Genomic DNA, 11,145 nt, shown 5'->3' with positions numbered 1-11,145 from the left:
TTGGTATGAGCTTTCGTGTGCATGCACACTTCTTCAGATACACATTTCTGTGTATCTGAAGAAGTGTGCATGCACACGAAAGCTCATACCAAGAACTAACTTAGTTGGTCTTTAAGGTGCTACTGGAAGGAATTTTTTTTATTTTGACTATGGCAGACCAACACGGCTACCTTCCTTCAGAATGGAGAGGTTTGATCTTCTTGCAGTCCATGGGACTCTCCAGAGTCTCCTCCAGCACCAGAATTCAAAAGCATCCATTCTTTGGCGATCAGCCTTCTTGATGGTCCAGCTCTCACTTCCATACATCACTACTGGGAAAACCATAGCTTTAACCATACGGACCTTTGTCAGCAAGGTGATGTGTCTGCTTTTTAAGATGCTGTCTAGGCTTGTCATTGTTTGTCATTGAGGGCACAAGGAGAAGGGGACAACAGAGGACGAGGTGGTTGGACAGTATTCTTGAAGCTACCAGCATGAGTTTGACCAAACTGCGGGAGGCAGTGGAAGAGAGGAGTGCCTGGCGTGCTCTGGTCCAGGGGGTCACAAAGAGTCGGACACGACTAAACAACAACAACAACAAACCACACATTATCAGACAAACACCGTATTAATGAAAAGAACATAATTGCACAAGTAAAATTGCACAAATTAATTATAAATATATTATTCTGACTGCGTTGCTACAGCTCCCAACAAAAAACAGACCGGGCAGAGCGATGGGGGTGGAGATGCTCCTTCAGGTATACTGGATGAATTCTGAGACATATTTTCTGTGTATGTTACCACAGAAGCAACAGACGAAGCACGTTGTTAAAACACACCAAAAACGAAGGGTTGTGTGTTTTTAAGGCAGGCAAACTCTGCTTGGCGGAGCTGCTTGGCTGGGATCCAGCCTGTGGGCCATGAAGTGACCTATATTTACTGCCCTGAATTGTGCGCGGAAACGCATGGATGATGGAAACGGGTGAGCACAATATATGGAGCGTCCTTGGGATTGGGATGCTGAAATCGGGGACTCGGTTTGATCTCTGAAACGAGCTGAAGCCGTTGTTACAAGGCCAATAGATACATATGGAGGAAAGTGAATAGGGGCTGTCAGTGGCGTAGCGTGGGTTGTCAGCTGTGATGGGATGATTAGCTGCTTGTGCGTAAAATCGTGGTCCCTCAGAGTTTGTGCAACTCCACAAACCTCTGTGTGTGACAGAGCTCCTCAAACATGTCTGCCCTAGTCACTCGTAGATTCCGACAGTGGTTGTCTGCGGAAGCGCTTCCAGCATAGAAGCTCCTTAACGGAAACGCATCTCCTGGACTCACGACGTGGCAGCTTCCGGCGAAGCATGGGTCTCCCTATGGGAGCTTCTGACACCTCCCCGCTGTTCTCGCTGGACGTGTCCCTGATCCCTCCCTCTTCCCTGCTAGTTCCTGCATTTGCTGCTGTGTCTCTCTCCGCATTCAGGAGACCTTCCTCCAGAGACCCCTCTCTCCCCCTGCTGGTCCCTGCTTTCGCTGCTGACTCCTTCCCAGCCTCTGTGAGCCCTTCCACCTCCCTTTCCTCCGATGGCAGTTCCCTGACATCCACCTCCCCTCCAGGGCCCCCTTCCCCCCCGCCCATTCTCTCTCCTCTGGGCGGTGAGGAGATAAAACCCCGAAAAGAATCCTCTTCATCTTCCGACGTCTCGAACATTTCCCTCCATCGGTCTTCGTTCCGGCTCACTGAATCCTCCTCCTCCTCGGAATCAGGGAACCCCTCCAACTCTTCTTCTTCGTCGGTGGTGGCAAAGTATTCCCTCCGGAACCTCGCCACTGGCTGAGGTTTACGTGGGAACCTCTGATGAAAAGTTTCTATTAAAACCTCGTCATCTACATCCTCTGCCATGACCCAGGTGTTTTCCGACTCCGGTTCCCCTTCCCACATTACCAAATACTCTACTTGATCTCCCTTCCACCTGGAATCGAGAATCTCCGCTACATGGTAGCTGTGTTCCTTCTCCTCCATTGCTGGTCCCCTATTGACCCTCCCTTCTCTGTCCCCTTTATACGGTGACAGCAGCGACCTGTGGAAAACTGGGTGCAGCTTCATGTGGTTCGGTAACCGGAGTCTGAAAGCCACTGGGTTGACCTGCTGCGTGACTTCAAATGGGCCCAGTCTTTTGGGTCTTAACTTCTTACAACCCCCTTTGAATGGTAACCCTTGGGTTGACAGCCACACCTGGTCCCCCACCCTAATGGTTTCACCTTCTCTTCTGTTTTTGTCTGCCTGCCTCTTATATTCCTCCTTAGCCCTGTTTAAGTTAAGTTGGAGCTGGCGATGGATCGCCTCCATTTCCTCTACGAACTGTTCTGCAGCTGGAACGCTCCAGTTCTCCCCTTCCCCCCCTGGGAAGGCTCGGGGATGGCACCCGTAATTAGCCAAAAAGGGGCTCATCCCCGTGGACACGTTCTCTGCATTGTTGTAGGCAAATTCTGCCAACGCCAGCTTCTCCACCCAATCATTCTCTCTGTCATTCACATAACACCTCAAATATTGCTGGAGGACGCCATTAGCTCTTTCCGCCTGCCCGTTGGTTTCAGGATGCCGGGCAGTTGAGAAATTAACCTCTACATGCAGTAAGCTCATGAGCTTCCTCCAGAACCTGGAAGTAAATTGTTTCCCTCGGTCTGAAACCACCCTCAAGGGGGCGCCATGCAACCTAAACACATTTTCTACAAACAATTTAGCGGTTTCTTCTGCCGTGACCGCATGTGAGCAGGCTATAAAGTGGGCCATTTTGGTTAACAGGTCTACCACAACCATGATGGCTGTTTTCCCTCTGGACCTTGGCAGATCAGTCATGAAATCTATTGCCACTGCTTCCCATGGTCTTTCAGGTGTGGGTAGTGGTTCTAATAACCCTGCCGGTGCCCGCCTCTCCCCCTTGGCTCGTTGGCATTGGTCACACCCTCTCACATACTCCCGCACATCTTCCCTGACCTTGGGCCACCAAAATTCCCTGGTAACCAGCCACATGGTTTTGTGTCGCCCAAAATGCCCTGCTGTGGGGCTATCGTGCAGTTGCTTGAGTACCTTCTCCCTCAATTCACCTTCAGGTATATATAACGCTCCCTTGTAATACAACGCCCCGTTTCTCTCCTCAAAACCCCCGGGTTTGTCTCCCTCCCTCCTGAGACCCCTGAGTTTGTCCTGGGCGTATTCATCATGCACCGTTCCCTCTACCAGTTCCCTTTGCCCCACCAATGCCGCCCCACACACCCAGCGGTCCTCTGGAATGACATGGGTCTCTTCGGGTGCTCCCTCCCTCTCCAAATATTCAGGTTTGCGTGAGAGAGCGTCCGCCCTAACGTTCTCTGGGCCTGGCACGTAACAAATCTCAAAGTTAAATTTGGAAAACTCCTGGGCCCATCTCAACTGCCGTTGGTTGAGCACTCGCGCAGTTCTCCAATACTCTAGGTTCTTATGGTCCGTGCACACTTGCACCTTATGTTGTGCACCAATTAGCAGGTGCCTCCATCTCCGGAAAGCCTCATGGATAGCAAGAAGTTCTCGATCGTACACCGTGTAGTTCCTCTCGGATTTGTTCAGTTTTCGCGAAAAAAAGGCACACGGTCTCCACTCTGACTCCTCCCCCCCTGGCTGCAGGAGGAGCACCGCCCCAATGGCTCTGTCTGATGCGTCTGTTTCGACTCTCATCTTTTTTTGTAAATCCACATGCAGAAGTTGTTCTTCAGAGGCGAAGGCCCTTTTTAGCTCCTCAAAAGCTCGCTCCGCCTCCTCAGTCCAAACAAATTTCTTCTTACTGCTGAGACAGTCCGTTATGGGCGCCGTCAGGTGGGCAAAGTTTCGGATGAACTTACGATAAAAGTTCCCAAACCCTAGGAACCTCTGCACATCCTTCTTGGTTTTGGGAGTTTTCCATTCCAGCACTGCCTGGACCTTGCCGGGATCCATAGCCAATCCCTTGTCTGACAGGCGGTACCCCAGGAACTCTACCTCCTTGGTATGAAACTGACACTTCTCCAGTTTCACCCACAGCCGGTTGTCTAGCAGCCTGCGCAACACTTCTCTGACGTCTCTCACATGCTGCTCCTCATTCTCAGAATACACCAACACGTCATCCAGGAAGGCCACGCAATTCTTGTACAGCAAAGGCCCTAGTACGTGGTTCATCAGCGATTGAAAGCACGCTGAGCCGGCTTGTAATCCAAATGGCATAACTAAATATTCAAATGCCCCCAAAGGGGTGAACATGGTGGTTTTCCATTCATCCCCTTTCCTTATACGTATCAGGTTGTACGCCCCCCTTAGATCCAGCTTTGTAAAAATCTTTCCCTTCCGCACCCTGGTCAAAATATCATCAATCCTGGGCATAGGGAAAGCCACTGGTTCTGTCACTGCATTTAACCCCCTGAAGTCACACACAAGTCTCGGCTTGTCCGTGTTCTTTTTATCCACAAAAAACACTGGGCTACCCCCCGCTGCTTTGGACTCTCTGATGAAGCCTCTCTTCAGGTTCTTGTCAATGAACTCTCGCAGCTCCTGCATTTCTCTGTCTGACATGGCATACAACTTGCCTACAGGAAGCTGTGCTCCAGGGAGTAAATTGATCTGACAGTCAAAGGGCCTATGCGGGGGTAGTTGGTCGGCTTCCTTCTCGCTGAACACGTCGCTGAGATCTGCATACTGTGGTGGTACCTTCACCTTCTCCATTACTTCAGTCCCTGCTAGGGTGGCTTGGGCCCCTGCTGAACCCTTTTCCCCTTTGCAGTGTTCTAAGCAATGTGCTGAACCAAAGGAAACCACTCTCTGATGCCAGCCCACCAGCGGATCATGTAGCGCTAGCCAGCTCATTCCCAAAATAATGGGAGCGCCTCCCAAGGTGGCCACATTAAACGCTATCAGTTCTGTGTGCCTTGCCACCCTCATTATCATTGGGACGGTCTGCAAGCTGACTCCTCCTCCCAACAACTCCCTGCCATCGATCGTGGTCACCTGCAGGGGGTTGCTTAAAGGGATCGTCTGTATCTGGTGTTCAGCAGCAAACTCTTTGCTCATAAAATTGCAGGAGCTGCCTGAGTCCAACAGCGCCTTTATCTTTAGGGGGTGTCCATTTTGCAGCTCTAGCGACACTTCAATCACTAGAGCAGGTTGAGGAGCTTCTGGCATGGGCACTTTCACTGCTCTTTGGCCTGGCTGCTGTGCCCCGACTGTGGCAACCAGGCGTTGGCTTTTACCTGCTCCGGTTCTCCCTGCTCTCTTCCCTCAACAGCTCCCACCATCCCTTGCCATTCCTTTCTCTGGGGGCAGACTCTGGCAAAGTGGCCTGGCTGTTGGCAGAGATAGCATTTCCGGGCGCCTTTTCCCTCCTTCTTAGCCCCCTCACTGGGCTTTGAAACTGCGCGCGCGCGCGCTGTTCCGATTTCCATCGGCTCTGCCGGCGGGAAAGTTGTCTCTGGAATCTCAGGAATGCGGAACTCCTTCCAGCGTTCCCCTTTCCCTTCCCGCCTCTCCAAAGCTCTCGCCTCCTGGCGCGCTCCTATGGTCAGCGCAGATTTAGTCAGCTGATCCATGGAATCCGCCCTAGGACCCCGGGACAGCTCGTCTTTCACGGCCGAAGCCAGGCCTTCTTCAAATAGCATTTGAATGGGTGCCGCCGATAAGTCCCACCCCAATCTGTGAACCAGCATAGTGAACTCAGTCCAGTACTCACGGACAGATCGGCTTCCCTGCTTGCAAGCCATCAGCTGTCTGCGCACCACTCCTTCCTCAATATCGCTGGAAAACATGAGATCCATTGCACGAAAGAACTTCATGGTGTCCTTTAGTACGTCATTGTGCGTTGCCATCAGGGGCCTAACCCAGTCTCTCGCCCCCCTCTCAAGATGCCCAATCACGAAAGCAACTCGCGATTCCTCGTCAGGGAATTCATCAAACTGCACATTGAGAGCATATTGCATCTCTGTTCTAAAGGCATGATAGTCCTTGGGGTCCCCCCCAAATTTCTGCACAAATCCTGGTACCTTTCTGTTGAACTGGGTGGCTCTCCCCTTCTTGTCTGCATCCTGAGCCCTTCTCTCCTCAAGCCTAGCCGTCTGCAGCGCCAATTGGATTTCCAACGCTCGGTACCTATCTTCCAAGCTTGGACCCGCTCCAACTCCTGCCTCTCCGGCTCCGGCTGGGTCGCTCATGATGCCTTCTCCTGCACAGGCAGCTTACAAAGACTGTCGGAATGCTGTGATGGGATGATTAGCTGCTTGTGCGTAAAATCGTGGTCCCTCAGAGTTTGTGCAACTCCACAAACCTCTGTGTGTGACAGAGCTCCTCAAACATGTCTGCCCTAGTCACTCGTAGATTCCGACAGTGGTTGTCTGCGGAAGCGCTTCCAGCATAGAAGCTCCTTAACGGAAACGCGTCTCCTGGACTCACGACGTGGCAGCTTCCGGCGAAGCATGGGTCTCCCTATGGGAGCTTCTGACACCTCCCCGCTGTTCTCGCTGGACGTGTCCCTGATCCCTCCCTCTTCCCTGCTAGTTCCTGCATTTGCTGCTGTGTCTCTCTCCGCATTCAGGAGACCTTCCTCCAGAGACCCCTCTCTCCCCCTGCTGGTCCCTGCTTTCGCTGCTGACTCCTTCCCAGCCTCTGTGAGCCCTTCCACCTCCCTTTCCTCCGATGGCAGTTCCCTGACATCAGCACCCGGGGCAAGGGAAGTAATTTGCGCCCCCTAACCCGTGGATTTGCGCCCCCTAACCCGTGGATTTGCGCCCCCTAACCCGTGGATTTGCGCCCCCTAACCCGTGGATTTGCGCCCCCTAACCCCCCTGCACCCCCCACGCTACGCCACTGGGGGCTGTTGGGTCTCCCTTTGGTACCATACTAGGATTTGATGGGGCCAAATGTGGGAAGAGCCAGGAGAAAAAAGGAAAAGGCTGTGTTCACACATAGTTAAAGAAATTCGCTCCCACAAGAAGTAGCGCTGGCCAGCATGGATTATTTTTATTTATTATACTTGTACAGTGGAACCTTGGTTCCCGAACTTTATCTATTCCAGGAGTCTGTTCGATTCCTGAAACAGTTCGGCCACCAAGGCTCCTGGAGCCAGTCAGAAGCCATGCTGGGCATTTGGCTTCCTTAGAATGTTCAAAAACAATTACTTCCACTTTTCGTTCAGGAGCCGGAACGTTTGGCTCCCAAGGTGTTCAGGAACTGAGGTTCCACTGTATACTGCCCTATGCCCACAGGTCTCTGGGTGGCTTACACATCACTTGGGAAGACAGGCGAACTAATATCAGTGTACAGTGGTACCTCTGGTCACGAACGGGATCCGTTCCGGAGACCTGTTTGCAACATAAAAAGGTATAAAATGAAATAATAAAAACAGAGGAGCCATAACTGTAGCTAGCCCAGATGTTCTGATAGCTTCTCCATTATTATTATTTTTGTCTAACCAGTTCTATGCACCTGGTACCTAGAGTGAAGGAAAAGCGCCCTGCGTATGCTCAGTCGCAGCATTCGTGCAATTCCTGCTTGAGGAACTTTTACATTCTCGTACCAAAACGTTGAGCATGCACCAGGGAGGATTAGGGCATACGTTCAACGTTTATTTACCGTATTTTTTGCTCTATAAGACTCACTTTTTCCCTCCTAAAAAGTAAGGGGAAATGTGTGTGCGTCTTATGGAGTGAATGCAGGCTGCGCGGCTATCCCAGAAGCCAGAACAGCAAGAGGGATTGCTGCTTTCGCTGCGCAGCGATCCCTCTTGCTGCTCTGGCTTCTGAGATTCAGAATATATTTTTTCTTGTTTTCCTCCTCCAAAAACTAGGTGCGTCTTGTGGTCTGGTGCGTCTTATGGAGCGAAAAATATGGTATTTATATTAAATTTCGACACCGCCCTTCATCCAAGTATCACAGGGCAGTTTACAATATAACATTACAACATTGGCAGGTCCCCATAAATAGCTAATCCTACAGCCCTAGAACGCACCTTGGCCTTGCCCCAAAGAGAAGCAAATCTGGCAAACTTTTACTGACTTGACATTTGCTGGCCGCCTGAACGAGGATTTGGGTTACACAGAGGTCTTCCTTAGCAGAAATGAAAACAGTTCTCAGTTGCGTACGGAGCAAAGCAGGTTCCAAGCGTATTTTTAGTTTGTCAGTAAGAAGTAACTAAAACCCAAGACTTGCAGCTTCTTACGCTAACAGAAGTTATCCCAATGAAAGACATGGTAATACAGGAAGCTGCCTTTTACTGAGACAGACCACTGGTCCATCAAGCTCAGTAATGTCAACACCAACTGGCAGCAGCTCTCCAGGGTTTTAAGCAAGGGATATTCCTCACTCTACTTGGAGCTGTCAGAGATTGAACCTGGGGACCTTCTGCGTGCAAAACAGGAGCTGTAACACTGATCTAATGCCCTTCTCTTACACAAGTGGTTAATATTCAGCAGGATAAAAATTGCAGCAACTTGTTACAGAGGAGTAAATCTAGAAAAAAACAGCTGAATATTGCTTTACCTAAAAAGTTCCTGCTTTCACACAGTGGCTGCATTGGAGGTGTATGCCAGATTTCCTTTAATAATGAAAATAACAACAAGTCAATCCTTTATTAGGCATAGCAAAATTGATGCTTTTGAATTGATGCTTTTGAATTGTGGTGCTGGAGGAGACTCTGCATGGACTGCAAGAAGATCAAACCTCTCCATTCTGAAGGAAATCAGCCCTGAGTGCTCACTGGAAGGACAGATCCTGAAGCTGAGGCTCCAAGACTTTGGCCACCTCATGAGAAGAGAAGACTCCCTGGAAAAGACCCTGATGCTGGGAAAGATGGAGGGCACAAGGAGAAGGGGATGACAGAGGACGAGATGGGGGGACAGTGTTCTCGAAGCTACCAGCATGAGTTTGACCAAACTGCGGGAGGCAGTGGAAGACAGGAGTGCCTGGCGTGCTCTGGTCCAGGGGGTCACGAAGAGTCGGACACGACTGAACAACAACAACAAGCCACACATTATCAGACAAACACCGTATTAATGAAAATAACATATTTGCACAAGTAGTCCAAGCCGCTGCAATGCATGATGCCAAATCTGCCTCACTTGAGGACTGGATTGCCAGTGACAATAGATTCGTTGTGGGCCATAACCCATGTTCATTTACATCTATGAACATATGAAGCTTCCTTGCGGTTAGTGAGAAGATCATTGGTTTGTCACACTCAGGACTGTCTGCTCTGACGGGAAGCACCTTTCCCAGGAAGCCAATTACGCAAGCCAGAATCAGCCCTTTCCTAGGCACACCTTACCAGGTGAGTTTGCTGTAAGTGGAGGTGTGGAGGATTGGACACAAACCTTCCCTAAGAATAATGCGCTGTGTTCAACCATGCTAAGCTGTAGGCCAACCCAACGTGAAATGTAGAAGTGGCACATTTAAATGTACTTACTTATCCCACGTGTAGGTCCTACCTGGAAATCCTGGGGGTTGAATCTGGGACACAGCTCTGCTGTTTCGGCTTCAGATCTGTGTGCCCCCCGTCCCCTTACCAGATTTGTATAGCACACCCCAGTATATAATTATCAGGACAGAAGTAAAATAAAAATAAATAAGTCAAAGAGCATGGTGTCAGAGCAACCAATGGGCAAAGTAGATCATTTTCTGGATGGGGCCTCCATGAATGCTCGCTTCTTGAGTACTATTTGCTGCCACAAAGCGATGTGCCCTTGCGATGGCCACAAGTGCAGCAGTGTTCCAAAATCTGTTGCCATCTGAAATTAGACAAGCACCTGGCATGCTGACATTTAGGCAGTTACTGGAGACATTTTCTTCAAGATGACTTTCCTTGTGACCAATTGTTTTGTTATGGAACGTTATCGTACAAGTGTAGACGCGATTGCTTTAAGTTTATGCAGCCCATAAGCGTTTGCACGTTATCTTGCTGAACATTATTATCTATTAAATTTGTGTACAGTGGTACCTCGGGTTACATACGCTTCAGGTTACATACGCTTCAGGTTATAGACTCCACTAACCCAGAAATAGTGCTTCAGGTTAAGAACTTTGCTTCAGGCTGAGAACAGAAATTGTGCTCCGGCGGCATGGCAGCAGCAGGAGGCCCCATTAGGTAAAGTGGTACCTGAGGTTAAGAACAGTTTCAGGTTAAGACTGGACCTCCAGAACGAATTAAGTACTTAACCTGAGGTACCACTGTACTGCCCTTCACCTGAAGATCACAGCATAAAAATACAAAAACGAGAACACAAAATACTTAACAAAACACAGACCGAAACAAAGGAATAACCTCCCTCCCACAAACACATTTAAAAGGCTATAGTTTGTTAATCAGCCCACAGCTGGAGGAAGAGAAACATTTTCCTATGCTGCCTAGAGATATGCAATGAAGGTGTCAGGCAAGCCTCCTGGGGAAAGTGCCCCACCTCTTTTTGGGCTGCGAGGCAGTTTATAAATCTGCAATATTATTATTATTATTAAATTTATTATTTATACCCCACCCATCTGGCTGGGCTTCCCCAACCACTCTGGGTGGCTTCCAACCAAATATTAAAATACAATAATTCATCAAATATTAAAAGCTTCCCTAAAGAGGGCTGCCTTCAGATGTATTCTAAAGGTCAGATAGTTGTTTATTTCCTTGACATCTGATGGGAGGGTGTTCCACAGGGCAGGGGCCACCACCGAGAAGGCCCTCTGCCTGGTTCAGTATTACGATACAATACTCTTTATTGTCACTGTCCCATACAGAACGAAATTGAAAAAATCTACATCAGACATTCAAAAACCCACAAGCCTGCTATCCCAGCCTGTTTAGCCCCCTAAAAAGTCTGATACCCCATTTTTAAATACAATATACTCCCACAGAGACTACCTTACACTGCGTTTAAAACCAAAATCGCATTTGGATAGAAACTGTTTCTCAGTCTTTATAACCCTGTACCTTCTTCCAGAAGGCAAAAGCTGAAAGAGATCATTTCCGGGGTGCGCACTATCCTGTGCTATCTCTGCAGCTTTCTTATGACACCTGGAAGCACAGATTTAATCCATTAATACTGATAAAAAAATTCCTTCCAGTAGCACCTTAAAGACCAACTAAGTTAGTTCTTGGTATGAGCTTTCGTGTGCATGCACACTTCTTCAGATTTCGT

This window comes from Podarcis bocagei (genome assembly GCF_964188305.1).
Source record: "Podarcis bocagei genome assembly, chromosome: 1".
NCBI classification, from domain to species: Eukaryota; Metazoa; Chordata; class Lepidosauria; order Squamata; family Lacertidae; genus Podarcis; species Podarcis bocagei.
The sequence above is the reverse complement of the archived record's forward strand: the minus strand, read 5'-3'. Positions refer to the sequence as shown.